Source organism: Ammospiza nelsoni, chromosome 1, assembly GCF_027579445.1.
Source record: "Ammospiza nelsoni isolate bAmmNel1 chromosome 1, bAmmNel1.pri, whole genome shotgun sequence".
Lineage (NCBI taxonomy): Eukaryota > Metazoa > Chordata > Aves > Passeriformes > Passerellidae > Ammospiza > Ammospiza nelsoni.
This window is the reverse complement of record NC_080633.1, coordinates 11148560-11162292: the sequence shown is the minus strand read 5'-3', so window position 1 is coordinate 11162292 and position 13733 is coordinate 11148560.

Genomic DNA, 13733 nt, shown 5'->3' with positions numbered 1-13733 from the left:
GTTAGATAAGGTATTGGCTTGGTCCTAAATATGGATTTTAATATTTGGATTGGTGCTTTGGTTGTATGGCATTTGATGATGTCTTGGGATTGTTTTTGGCTTTAGCTGGTCTTAGAAGTTCTTCTCAAAGAAGATCTTGCTTCTAGGAAAGAAGAGCTTCTGGGATATCTTCTACATAAAAGAATATTTTGGAAATAATTCAAACACCACCCCACCACCCTCTTTTTTTGTTTTGTTGAGGCTTTTCTCTTATGCAGGTATATCTGACCAATTATAACAATGGATGTAAGCATGGAAATATTAACAATTGCTGTGGTTTATATACATCTTGGGAAGTATTGCAGTATTATTCCTCATGCTGATGGTTCTGTAAGCTCCTGGACAGGTTAGACTGTTACTGCTTCTATTTCCTCAGCACTTCTGTGCTCAGCAAAGTAAGCCAACACAGGAATACCAGCCTGCACTGGGCACTGTGAGCATCTCCAGGCTGGAAAAATCACTTAAACCATTGGGCTTTGGTGATGACCTGGGCTACAAGTAGTTGAAGGCAACCAGTTTTCACTTGAACAGGGAGTATCCTGTTCTGCCCTTGGAACAAAGTTTTCTACCACTTAATGTGTAAAAAACATGCATGGAAATTTGTCAGCAATGTTGCCATGATTCTAACGTGGCTGTGGAGGACCACCCCAGCTCTGACAGAAATTGGGGGTCTATTTGTTTGCACAACAAGACTGGGCAGTGTCCCCTTTGTGCTGATTTTCCTCAATAAAAGTGGTGTTCATGGTGGCTGCAGCAATGTTCATGCTAAACACATGATTTTGTGTCCTCTTGGGCATAATGAGAAAGAGTGAATGTGGAAAATTATGTGCAATTTGAGCATCCAGAGCTTACTTACTGTCACAGAAACTAATTCATTATGCTTTCATCCTAAGGCTTCTTTAGAAAATAAGATTTCATGAAGTTTGAAGTTTTCTAATATGCTTTTACTTCACAAACCTTTACATTAAAACCTCTTGTTCTGGTATAGCTGAGTTTTTATGACTGCAACCATTTAAGTCAGGAAAGTGATTGCATTTCAGATTTTGCTGGTGTATAGGTGAAAGCAACGTTATGCACTTCTCTGCTTTTGAGAGAATAAGCTCTGCAACAGTCTGGTGCCATCTGGTTATGATAGCTGGGTTACTGCAGCCTCCACTCATCGTGGGTAAACTTCTTGAGATATATTTCAATGCTTAACATGAATTGATCAGGTAGAAATTTAGTTCCTATGGAAGTGGCACATGTAATACAGTTCCTGAGCTGTTGTGCCAAATAAGCACAGAAATGCTGCAAAGAGGCTGGCTGGCCTCAGCTGTGCCAGTCTTCCTTCCTGTGTGCTCCCTCTCATCTGCACACTGGCTGCTCTGAAAAGTGCCCAGGAAAGAGGAGGGCTTGGAATAGGTCAGCAGCTTTTGTTGTACCAGCAGTTCAGTGGAGGGAGGAACAGGAGAAGAGTGATGATGGTCCTGGCAGGAGCACTGTACTACAGTCAGCCAAAGTAAACTGAGTGTTGGTACAATTGGCTTATGACAAGTGGAAGGCAAAAATCTTGGCTTAAATGTTGTCTTGCTCCCTCCACAATATATATGGCTCCAGTCATCAAGCTTGGTGATTTTTGAGCCTTTTTCTCACAATGGAGAGGAGAAAGGGTCCAATTTCTGCTCTAGTGTTTTTGGTTATTATGTCCAAGCTGTAAATGTGCTAAATCTTTATTCTCTCTTATGATAGACTATTAAAGGTCATTGTGCATTGTGTCGCAACTGGTTGGGGAGCAGTTCACTGTTTTGCAAAATGGAGGGCAGAAGGGTGGCTGTATGCTGGGGAAGAGAGTCAGAAGATAAAATCACTCCCTAATTTCTCTGAATTCCCACCAGTTTGAGGAGCAAATTGCTCTGTGTGCTTGTGTTTCACATGTGGGTTGTGGAAGCCATCCTGCAGCCTGATGGCTTCACATCCCCTTTGCTGCAGGCAGACTGGAGGCATCTGCAGAGCAGTAAATCTACCATGGCTAAGGGTGCTCTGAGGAAGGAGGGGTAAATGGAAGAATTTAGAGTTGTAAAACATGCCAAAGCTGGACAGATCTAAGAAATCTCCGTGGGTGGAATTGCTGATGCACAATGAAATGTGTCTGATGTCTTCCAAAACAAAGCCACGCTCTCCATGCAGCTTGAGATGTCAGACCAGGTAGAAGAGTGAGTGAGATTCAGCAGGTCCAGCCTATCCCCTCCAAGGCTGGGGTGTTTTCCAGGAATCTACAGTTCATAGCTTGTGGCTCACACAAGACATGTCTCTTTTGCTGTTTTGTCTCCAGCTCCAGTGTACTTAGCTCAGGTTTAGGGTGTCAGCACCAAATGGAGCTGGCTCTGCATGACAGTGGCTCACAGCCCCACAAGCCAGCCCTGTTTGGGTGGGAGGCAGCTGGTGCCTCTCCTGCAGGATGCACTCTGTGATGGGAACAAAGGTGTGCAGGTAAATATGCTCTGTGGGGGAGAAGGCCTTTTTCCTAAATGGCACTTCTTGGGATCTGTGGTGTCTGTGCTGTCCTGACCTACACAGTCTCTTACTCAAGGATCTTGTTCTCCTTTAGAAATGTGATGTGCAAAATTCAGTCATTTTCCCTCTCTTGTTAATATTCTCCTTTTCATCTCTAGTGAGTCAATGTTTTCTATTCTTGGGAGCTGCATTGCTTGTGGTAGATGGCAGCTCCCTGCTCCTAAGAATTGCACCTGTTTTCAGCAATACAATAGACTCAGCATTTTGAAGCATTTCAGTTTGCTGGAGTTTTATATTTTGTCCTACTCAGTAAAGCAAATTTGGTACTCAGAGGAGGATTATCTAGGTATGTGTTCAAAACTTTATATATACAATAAATTCAAAAAAGTATGCTCTATTTTCTAATATTTACAGTTGTTGCTGGGTTTATGGTGTTTGTGTGTTATTTTCTTCATTTCTGTGTTTACTGGAGTCTGTGTCCTTCCTGCATACTGGCAGTGTGTCCATCTCCTCTGGGATGGCTCGTGCTGGTGCTGAGGGAGGATTTCTGCCTTGAAGCTGTGGCAAATAAGTGTTGGAGAGACTTGTTGATTCAGACAGTGGACACTGAAGTGACAGATTTGCTAGAGTGATTTTCTCAGTAGATTTTTCTGCTTGAACTGCCAGACAAATGCCTCCTTGGTAGCAAAGTCTGTTTCAGATAAACCTTTGTATTTTACTTTTCATTTGAACTAGCGATTCCCATGGACACAGAAGCTCAGCTATGCTGGCTGCCATCCTGAGTGCTGATCCATGCTTTCATCCCAGCCTAGGAAATCCAAAGGCAGCCACACTGGGCTGGGCATGTGGAAGTTGTGTGCTGGGTTTAATGTACATTGAGCTTGAAAATTTAAAAAAAAAAAAGGCAAGATATGCTCTGTGGAACTCTTTTTTTAGTTCTGACACAAAAGAGGGAATACAGGTACCACAGGTGGCTCTGGAATGGGAAGGTAAGGCAGTACAGCAGAGCTGGACTGAGCAACACACCTTGTGTGGGCAGCACACCTCATGTTTCACTGTTCAGCCTTAGCAGGGGCTGCTGTCCCAGTGGTTCTGGCAGCCCAGGATGCAGCAAACATTAGCATTGGTTTGTGTGGAAAGTCACTACTTTGCTTCTACTCCAAATTATGTAGAATTGCCTGAAATCAGGTAGGAATCCCCCTTCAAGTTATGTCTTTGAGGGTTGCCCTTTAACTGTAAGGGGATGAGTTGCTGATTGTCTACTGTATTTCTGGCCATGGTTTATCAAAGATTGGTTTTGTTGGATGTTGTAGAGTTGGTGACCTCCACAAGGCTGGAGAAATGGGCACCAACAGAATACTTACAAAGTCCAGCAAAGGGAAATGCCAAATCCTGCACCTCCTGCTGCAGGAACAACCCCATGCCCCAGCTGGGGTGTGGAAAACAGCTGGAAAAACAGCTATGTAGGAAAGGACCTGGGGGCACTGGGTGGGCAACGAGTTGACCATGAGACAGCAATGTGTGTGTAGAGTACAGAAGGACAGTGGCATCCTGGGCAGCCCTCAGAGCATTGCAGCAGGTCAGGGGACAATGATCCTGCTCTGCTCAGCACTGCTGAGGCCACACCTGGGCTGCTGGGTCAAACATTGGGACTTTGTCCAAAAAAAAGTTATGGGCACATTGGAGTGAGTGCAGTGAAGGTCTGTGAAGCTGATTAAGGGATTTGGAGCATCTGTTAAACAAGGAGAGTGTGAGAGCTGGGACTGTTCTTCCTGGAGAAGGGACAGCTCAGGGACATCTTGTCTGTGTGTACAAATACCTGAGGGGGAGAGAAAATATGTTGGAGACATATCCTTCTCAGTGGTGTTCAGGGATAGCACAAGAGACAGTGTGCATGAACTGGAACAGGGAATTCTCTTCAGGCAAAAGAAATCCCTTTGGTTTTTCTAAGGATTATTCAACACTGATATTTGATAACAATTGATAATTCAATTCAATTGTTGAATTATCAGCAATTGCCTAGAGCGGTTGTCCCCATTTGTGGAGATACTTACTGTCACCAGAGTCAGCCTCCCCTGACCCACAGCCACCTTCAGGTGTTTGACAGCATTTCCAGGGACATTTAAATGTTCTCTGACTTAATTCTATTTCTCTGAGAATTGGTGATTTAAAAATTCCCGTGGAAGAGAAGAGCAGGCTGAGCCAGATGACTCTGGGGATTTCTCATCCTCCATGGAGGCTTGGGCCATGACTGCAAGACACTTCATTAAGAAATGTAAAATGTTGGTCCCCTCTCCTTCTTACAGTTGTCTTCCCATCCCTTGCCCACAGCTGCCAAGATCTGAGCTCAGCATGGTAAAAATTCCCAAGCAAATGACACTGGGTTTTACTTGTAAGCACTTAAATGGGGTCTGTATGTGGCTGTTGTCTCCTAATACAACATAAGAGAGCAAGGGATGTGTATATAATACACAGAAATTAAGTTACAGACCACTAGGCAGTGGCTGGGACTCAGCTTACAGATGTACATAAATTGAATTGTCTGCTTGGTCCATGGAGATTGGATCAATAGCCAGGGGAGCCTGGAGAGCTGTTCATCTGCATCTTCATCAGCTGAATCTTGATCTGCTTGAGTAGTTCTTCAGCTCTGTTGAAATATGAAGGCACACATTTATACAGCTTGTATAGACACCTGTAGCTCAAAGGTTTGTTCTGTGGACTTGATTTCACTTGTGCAAATGGCCAAGTGATGCAATTCTATATTAATAAAAACATGCCTAGCATGTTTTTTATTACAGTCTTTGTTAAGATGCAGCTGCAACTCATAGAATGGTTTTCTATTTGCTCTTAAATGTTTTCCCATTCAGCACAAACTATAGAAACAGAGGAGTTCTGGCTGAAGGGGTCTCATGAGGTCCATGGTCCTAAAAATGCCAAAGAAGTGGGTTCAGTCCCCCCATGGGCCTTTCACCGAGGGTTGGACTTGATGATCCTTGTGGGTCCCTTCCAACTCAGAATATTCTGTGATTCTGAGATCTTTGGTTCAACATCTTGCTCAAAGGAGGATCAGAGCTGGTTTCTTTGGGCATTATCCATTAGGGCTTTGAAAGCCTCCAAGGATGGAGGCTCTACAACCTCTCTGGGCAATCTGCCCTGATGTTTGACTGCCTTTTTGGGGAAGGACTTCCTCCTTAAATCCTTGTGCCTCTTCCCTCTTGCTCTCCCTCTGCCCTGCTATACAGATCCCTGTTCTGTTTCCTAGATGGCTCCCCATAAGTATGGAGGGGGCTGCAGGTAAGTTTCCCCAAAATAATCCCCCCTCAGTGCTGACCAGTGCCAGCTCCCTCAGCCTCCTGCCAGGGTGACAGCTCCAGCCCCTCACCTTGGTGAACTCCTCTATTTCCACAATGGAACCTTCCCAAACACTCCAGTCCAGTGTTGTCCTGATGTTATTACCCTTTTCCCAGCCTCTTCCTTTGTCCAACTTCAGCCAACCATCCTGGCTCTTGCCCCTGCCCCTCTGGGGCATGGGGAAGGAGTCTGAATTGGAATGAGCAGGGGCAGAGGAAAGGACAGTCAGGGAAAAGCTGAATGAAGCCACAATTCCTCGGAGTGAGGAGGGTTTGGGGCTCTCTCCAGCCCTGTGTGAAGCAGGGCCATGGCCAGCCATGCAGGGAGGCTGCACAGCCTGGCTGGTTGCCCTGGCCCCACCAGCCCAGCCCTGCTGGCACCAACATGGTGCATTTGTTTGAAATGTCTCTCCCAGACAGTGCTGGCTCAAGTGTAATGCTTTGCTGGCATTCAAGGAAGAAGATCATTCCCTGTTGGAATTTTGTAACCCACTTTATAAAAAAACCCAGCATTGTAGTTCTGGTTTGCATTGCAGCTGCTGTTTAATCTGGTCAAAGAGAAGAAGCAGAGAACTTGTACAATGTGATTTATGATGTTGTCAGTGTTTTGGCACTTATTTCAGCTGTATGAGTTATAAAACCAAAGACCATGTCTGCAACCTGAAGAGTGACTCTTGGCCAAAGCTGTATCATAGTAAGCTAAAGCTCTGAATGCCTTTTGACTGCATCCAATAATACTTTGCTAGATGGAGCCGTTGCTTTCCCAAAATGTTCTTTTTCAAGGACTGGAAAATTATCCCTGTCTTATAAATACACTTCTAGTGCATTAAACCATTGATAAATTCAGGGTGGCCATTTGCTGTGGTTTAGCCCCAGTGACCAACCCAGCCCCCCACAGCCACTCACTGACTCTCAGGGCTTGTGAAGCTGCTCCTGCCTGTCTGGAGAGGGTCCCATCTGCTTGGTGTTCCTGCTGGAGCAACCTGTAGCAAACTCCCCTGTAAATAAGGTCACCTGTCCCTTCCTTGAACCCTGACCATGAGCTCTCCTCCATCCCCAGGCAAGCTCCAGGCACTCCAACACTGGCACAGAGGGCAAACACCCCCTCCTCATCTCCCCTGCCTCTCCTTCCTAAAGTGCCTTTGTCCTTCCACTCTCCATGGACAGGAGCCATCCCTGCAGGTCTCCATGGTGCTGCCAACACCAGCCCTGCTGCCCTGTGCCCCTCTCTAACTTGTGATAAGCTCGTGTTTGACAGAGATAAAGAGCACACATGCAGTTGATTACTGCACTGTTGGTTACTCTTTCCTTCTGGTGACTGTGAATCTCAGCCCAGAGAAAGGGGGAGAGAAAGCTGCATCCTTTTACAGGAGTGTCTTTCAAAAGAATTAGTTGCCAGTGCTGCTAAATCAACTGAGTCTCTCACTCGCTCTGCTTTCCATCATTGGAAAAAGGGATTTGCCATAGATAGCAGATTGCTGTGCTATTTAAAGTACATTGGTTCTTAAAATGACTAAAATGTGGCATTAAATACTGAATTATCAGTGTCAATTCTCTTTGACCATGAGTAATGTGGTTTTCACTAAGCAAGAAATCTGCACATAAAGATTTGTAGGATCCTCTTTATATTTTATAGTATTTAAGAGATTGCCCAATTTCACAGATATTCTTGGGCAGAAATTTCCCAGCAGCCTGGCACAGCCTTCTCCCACCAGTTTCCAGTGGGGAGCTCTTCCTGTTGCTTCTTGGTGTTCCTGTCCCTGGGAGGCCCAAGGGAACCACCCACATGATGCTGGTCCCACACAGGGAGATGCTGGAGCTCTTTGTGAAACACTCCTCAAAATGACCTTTGGTCTCACAGAGGTGCCTGCAGTCTGTTCCTGTGTGCGATACCTGAATGAACAAACACCAAGTATCACACTGTCTTTTGCTAAAGACAGCCTGTGCTGGGGAAGCTTTAGGGATGTTTTTTAAAAAAGCACAAATTCCTTGATTGTTTTAACAAAAACCAAATAAATATTTCCATGCACATTTTTGGTGAGTTTGCATCCATTAGCTTCTCTTGCCCTTTATTCAAGGAGATAACAGGCAGATTAAATCAGCCCCCTCAAACCCCACCTCAGGCTCTGGAGCCAAGGTTAGACCTGTGCTGCTGGGCTGCAGCTTTGCATATTTTCTTACACCAAGGAGGGAATTCCCAGAACCCTCCAGGCTAATGTTATTGTTGGTGATCAGGGCTAAATTAGGTTTTTGAGAAGACTTGCTGGAGGACCTGTTTTGACCCAGTCAGATCCAGCCTATTGACAGAGCCAAGTAAGAGTCTACTGGTCTTCTGTGGGAAGAGGAGGCTTCAGCCCTCCTGCATCTGGCAGTGTCCCTGGAAAGTGGAATTAAAATGGAGGCTTGTAGGACACCACACAGATGCAGGACAGGGCAAACACCCCTCTGTAGTTGTGCATGCCTTGGCTGAGAATGGAACACAGCAGGTTTCCATCCTGGTTAAGGCTTTTTATGTTCTTCAGCCACTTGAGGCTGAGGAGTGATGGCAATGTCTGCAGGTCAGGTGAAATGACAGATTTTGGTGGCAGGGAGAAATCTGGATGTGTGCTTATGGATCTGTGCTTTTGGATCTGTGCTTGTGGAGCTCCCCAGGACAGAGTGTTTTTGGGGTGACCTGGGGCAGCGTGGCCAGGTGGGATCTGTTCCTGCTGCCTTGGAACTGCTGTGGCTTCTCCCAGCAGTGTTTGGGCTGGCACCAGTGGGAAGTGCCCATCTCACAGCTTTGGGTTTATGACTTCAGCACAGCTCCTGGGTATTTCAGTGCTCCCCGAGGAGACAGGTGTCAATATTCACTGAAACAAAATGTTTAGGGATGTCAACGTGTTTTATGGGATGGAATTATTTTCTAATTAAACTGTGCAAGCTTAAAATGCTGTTTGTGTGCCTGAATAACTGCTGCTCTCACAGGACTGCAGTCTTCCCAAATCTGGTCATTAAGATTTCCAAACCTTAGCTGCCCTTTCTCTGTGTAGTTATATATTTTCATAGTACAAAAAATACTTTAATTAGTGTCACTAAAAAAAAAAAAAAAAAAAAAAGGCAGGAAGGCTGGGACTGCCCTGGTTGGGGATAGAGCACAGAGTGATGGACGACTTGTGCTGGAAATGCTGCCTGGTTGTCTATAGCATTGATTATGATCTGTATCTATGATATGGATCACCTTGGCTCTTTCTGGCCTTCAGTCTACAAATCTCTGCAGAAACCTCTCTGCCCCAGGATCTCCCAGGCAGATGAGGAGCAGAGAGGCCCCACTCCAGCAGGTGCCTTGTTGGTGCCACAGATTTTAAAAAGCAAGCTGGAGGAAGGAAAATGCAACAGCATGGGCTGAAACTTCCCAGTGAAGAGCTCTGTGCTGGAAGGACACACAGAGTGGTGGCTGGGGAGGAGTGGGGTCTGGGATTGATGAACTGACTGTAACTGGAGGAAAAAGAAGAAAGGAGGGAAAAGAGTGACCCTGAGGTGTAAAGGGCTGGGATGGTTCTTTCCAACTTGAGCACGTTGTTCATCTCTCACTCGTGTGGGGAGTGGGGAGTTTGCTTCCCTGTGTTAGATGAGGATAACAACATCCCTTGAGGATCCCTGTGAACACTGTGGCACAAAGGACACAAACATCTCAGACAAGTGCGAATTTCAACGTGTCAGGTGAGAAAATGAGAATGGCAGAGAAGGCATCTGGGAAGAGGGGTGGTATCTGGGATCCCAGTGATTTTAGCAATGTCTGGCTGAGGAGAAAGGATACAGACAGGCCAGGGAAGAATCAAGGGTTATCAGCTGAGACAGAGGAGAGCCCTCTGAAGTGCTGTAGGTCTGGTTTCCCCATCAACTCGTGGTGCTGGTGCCTTTCAGCTGCTCCTGAGCTCTGCACGGCAGGAGAGGGAATGCCCTGCCCTTCAGCACTGCAAACCCAAGTGCATTAACAAACACAACACTCTACATATTCTGCTGTTTGTTGGGGGAGGAGAGAGGTGACCTTTGTGTGTTCTTTCCCTCTCCCTGGGAGCCCGATGGGCTGCGATAACCCACCGAGAGCTGCGTGGGCAGCGGGGATGGCGTCACAGTGACGAGAGGGACGCGGCTCATTCCCTACCCTCAGTGCCACTAAAAATAACCAGGTCTGTCACACGGGGAGAGCCTGGCTGTGCCTGGGCTGCTGCTGCTCCCCCTGTGGTGTGTGCTGCTCTGCTGCAGCTGCTGCACTGCTGCTCTGCAGCATCTAATGCACTCCACTGCCTCTGCAGCACCTAGGGCACCAGGTGTGGGATGGCTCTGCACAGAGCAGCCATGGAGCCCTCATCAGGCCCCACTGTCTTGGCATCTTTTGGTCACTGAGACCCTGAGAAATGTTAGAAAGTCTCTTTTCCCTGCCTAGTGCTCAAAGGAGGAGTCAGAGCTCTTCAGTTCTCAGTCTCAAGGTTGTTTATTGTTCCTTATCTATAAAATATTTTCTCCTGCCCTGCCGAGGTCCATTCAGCAGGACAATTCCAGGCACTCTGCCTGCCCCCTGGGCAGTGTTATGTCTTTATACTAAAAACTACATGTTCAATGTTTACAGTCACTTTCCAATACCTATCACCTGTGTTAGACAGTGAGCTGCTACTCTAAACCAATCTGTGAGTGCCAACATCACAGCAGAAGATGGAGGCCAAGAAGAAGAAGGAGAAAGGCTGGACATGCCATGATCCCTCCATCTTGCCCCTTGAACTCCCATTCTAAAAACCTCAAAATCTACTTTTTCACTCCGTGATAACTTCACTATTATCCTACCTAAACTGTTGTGGCTTGCAGATCTTCATCTAAGGCTGGTAACTTGCTCCATGGGTCATAATTAAAACCACGTGTTTTGGGCTCCATGCCAGGGCCTCTGAGCCTCTGGCAGGGGTCTTGGCTGCTCAGGACAGCCAGAGGGATGTTCTGGGTTCCCACACCACTGCTGGAATTTCAGTGCAGCCACAGCAAACAGCTCCTCTGGGTGCCAGGCTGTGAGCAGGGGTTTGACCTCGCCCCAAATCCACACCAGCAGCAATGGGAAGGGCAGGGTGGGTTCAGAGCAGTGGGTTCAGTGCAGCACAGCCAGCAGAGCAGGGCAGGATGCAGGGAGCACCAGGTGCTGCAGAGCGGGGCGGGCAGCTGAGCTGGCTCAGGCAGGAGGAGGACAGAGGCAGGGCCTGCCCAAGGTGGTGGAAGCAGTGGGAGAGTTTGATCTGTGTCCATGGGTGGCACCAGGAGCCTGCAGCCCTCAGCACTCAGCTGTGGGCAAACACAGGCTGTGGCAGCCCTGTCCTGTGGGGCAGCTGGGGCTGGCAGTGCCCTCAAACTCCTCACCCTGAGCTGCAGCAGCAGAGGGCAGAACCTGGGGCCTGGGCACATTGGCACACCCAGCTTGGGACAGCAAGGCTTGTCTGGAGGAGCAGCACTTTAACATTTACACATGGCAGCTGTGGGATGGTTACTGCAAGCACAAACATGAGAATTGAAAGAGAATAAAAGACAAAATAAAACCCTGGAGGACCCTGTTGCTGTAAGAAAAACACAAGTGCCATTGCTGCCCATCCACCATCATTTCCCTTCCTTTCCTTGTGTTTCAAACATGGGCTCAGTGCCTCACCCACCCAGCACACCCCAGTGCCATGGGCACCCACTGGAGCAGGCTGGGCTGGGCTGTGTTTGAGCTGTGTTTGGGCAGTGGTGTTTGGGCCACCAGTGCCACCAGCAGCTGCTTGTGAGCCTGCTCTCAATGAGATCCTCACCCCCCTGCCCCAGGAGCCGTCACTGGCTCTTCATCCATCACCCACTTTGTTCCTGATGCATCTTTTCTCCAGTTCTGAGCTGGGGTTCTCCAGCCTGGAGAAGAGAAACTGCAGAGGGATCTGCTCTGTGTGTGAAATACATGCTGAGGGGAGTAAGGAGAGAGGACAGAGCCAGGATCTCCTCAGGGTATCCAGAGAATGGATGAAAGGACACGAACCAAGCCCTAGGAAGGTACATTGAAGCACAAGAAAAGGCTGGTTTATGGTGAGGAAAGTCAAGCACAGGTTCCCCAGAGGTCGTGGAGGCTCCATTTTTGGACATGCTCAGACCTGACAATCCACAACAAGGAGAAACTGACTGACCCTGTTGAACAGGGGGTTGGACTGGATGTTCTCAAGAGGTCCCAGATGTTCCCAGCCAATGTGTGGTTGTGTGGTGCTGCTCCTTCACCCCTACCCCAGCCCCTGCTGGCCCTGTGACCTGAGGCACAGCCATGCCCTGTTTCTAACAAGCTGTTTCTGGTGCTGTTTCTGGTGCCATCTTCCTCCCCACCCAGTCCCTGGGTCCTTCCCTTTCTGAGCAGTGTCAGGAGAGGTGGGTGCCTCAGCTTCCCTAAATCACAATAAATTATCTCTGGGCTGAGGGAGACTGAGTGGTGGGTGAGGGAGAAGGGAGCTTCTCTGCTCTGCTTTAATTGCTGTGTGACATGAAGGCAAAGCTTGTGGCTTCCATCACTGCTCTCCTGAGCTGCTCCAGGACATTAACCAGAAGAGGCTTGGACTGTTTCATAAATGAAATAAAAAAGGCTTTAACTGGTTGCAGGTCAGAGATCCCAGCATCATTTCAGGCTGAGAATGTAGAATATAGCAGCTTGGTGAGGAGAAGGGCATCAGTCTCTGTGAGCTCCTCTGGCCAGGCAGGTAATGATGGATGGGAACTGGCAGAGCAGGATGGGGACAGCGTGGGCACTGTCCTGCCTGTGGGCCCAGCACAGCACTGGTGGAGCTGGAACTCCATCCCATGGGGAGGGAACAGAGCACTGACTCATCCTCTAGTGCTCTGGTAAGTGTTCCTCTGGAAAGCAGAGCCTGAACCACTTGTGGAATGTTCTTGTGCAGGTGTGAGAGTAAGGAGCCCACATGCGTGTGTGTGTCTGTGTGTGTGTGTGTGTGTGTGCGCGCACCTGAATTGCTCTTTATGGGACCCAGGAGCTGTCCAGCCATACTGAGAACTGTTTCTGTAAAGAGGAAAAAGTTATGTTGGAAAGCTCATTTACTTTCTGTGATCCTCCCCTGCTTATTGACATAGGAGAAGTATATATAGTGTTACTGCATTGCAGGAGTGACTGAAGTGAAGCTAAGTTTCAACTCTGATAGGCAAAAATGAACACCAGAAGTGCCCTCCCTCAGCTTTTCCATCCCAGCTTTCCTGTGCAAGATGTCTTTTCTGTGTCCTCTGCAAGTTTTTTAACCCCTGTGTTTAACCTTCAGAGAACACCCCCTGGACCTTATTTGTGCTGTGCTTTCTAGTAAATTCAGGTCTTGGCATTTGCTGTGGAATTGTGATGATTTTCACAACCTGAGACTGCAAAAGAAGGCTGGGGCTTCCATCCACGATCTGGAAATGGGAGCAGTGAGGATGCATTGTGCTCACAGCATGATTTGTGGGGGCTGTGGCTTCCCTGAAATGCCCTCCTCTATCAGCCTGCAGCAGCAGCTGCCATAAGGAGTTTCCATTTTCCATGGTTTATTCCTACAGAGCCTATGTCAGATTTTAAGTCCCTGAGAAATTAGGGAGCAGAAGAAAAAAGACAGAAAATTGATGTCCTCCTTAAGCCCTGATTTTGATTTTGAAGGAAAGACCACAGCAGACCCTGATTAAGGTGTGGGTTTGTCCTGTTATCTTTTCTCCATTAACAACATCATATCCCACTCTCTGCATCTCATCTGAAGCTGCACTGCTGCCCTCCCCTGCACCCCCTCAGCTGCAGATCCCCCTGGATCCCATTTTTTGGCAGGGTACCCTAAAATGGCAGTGGCTTTC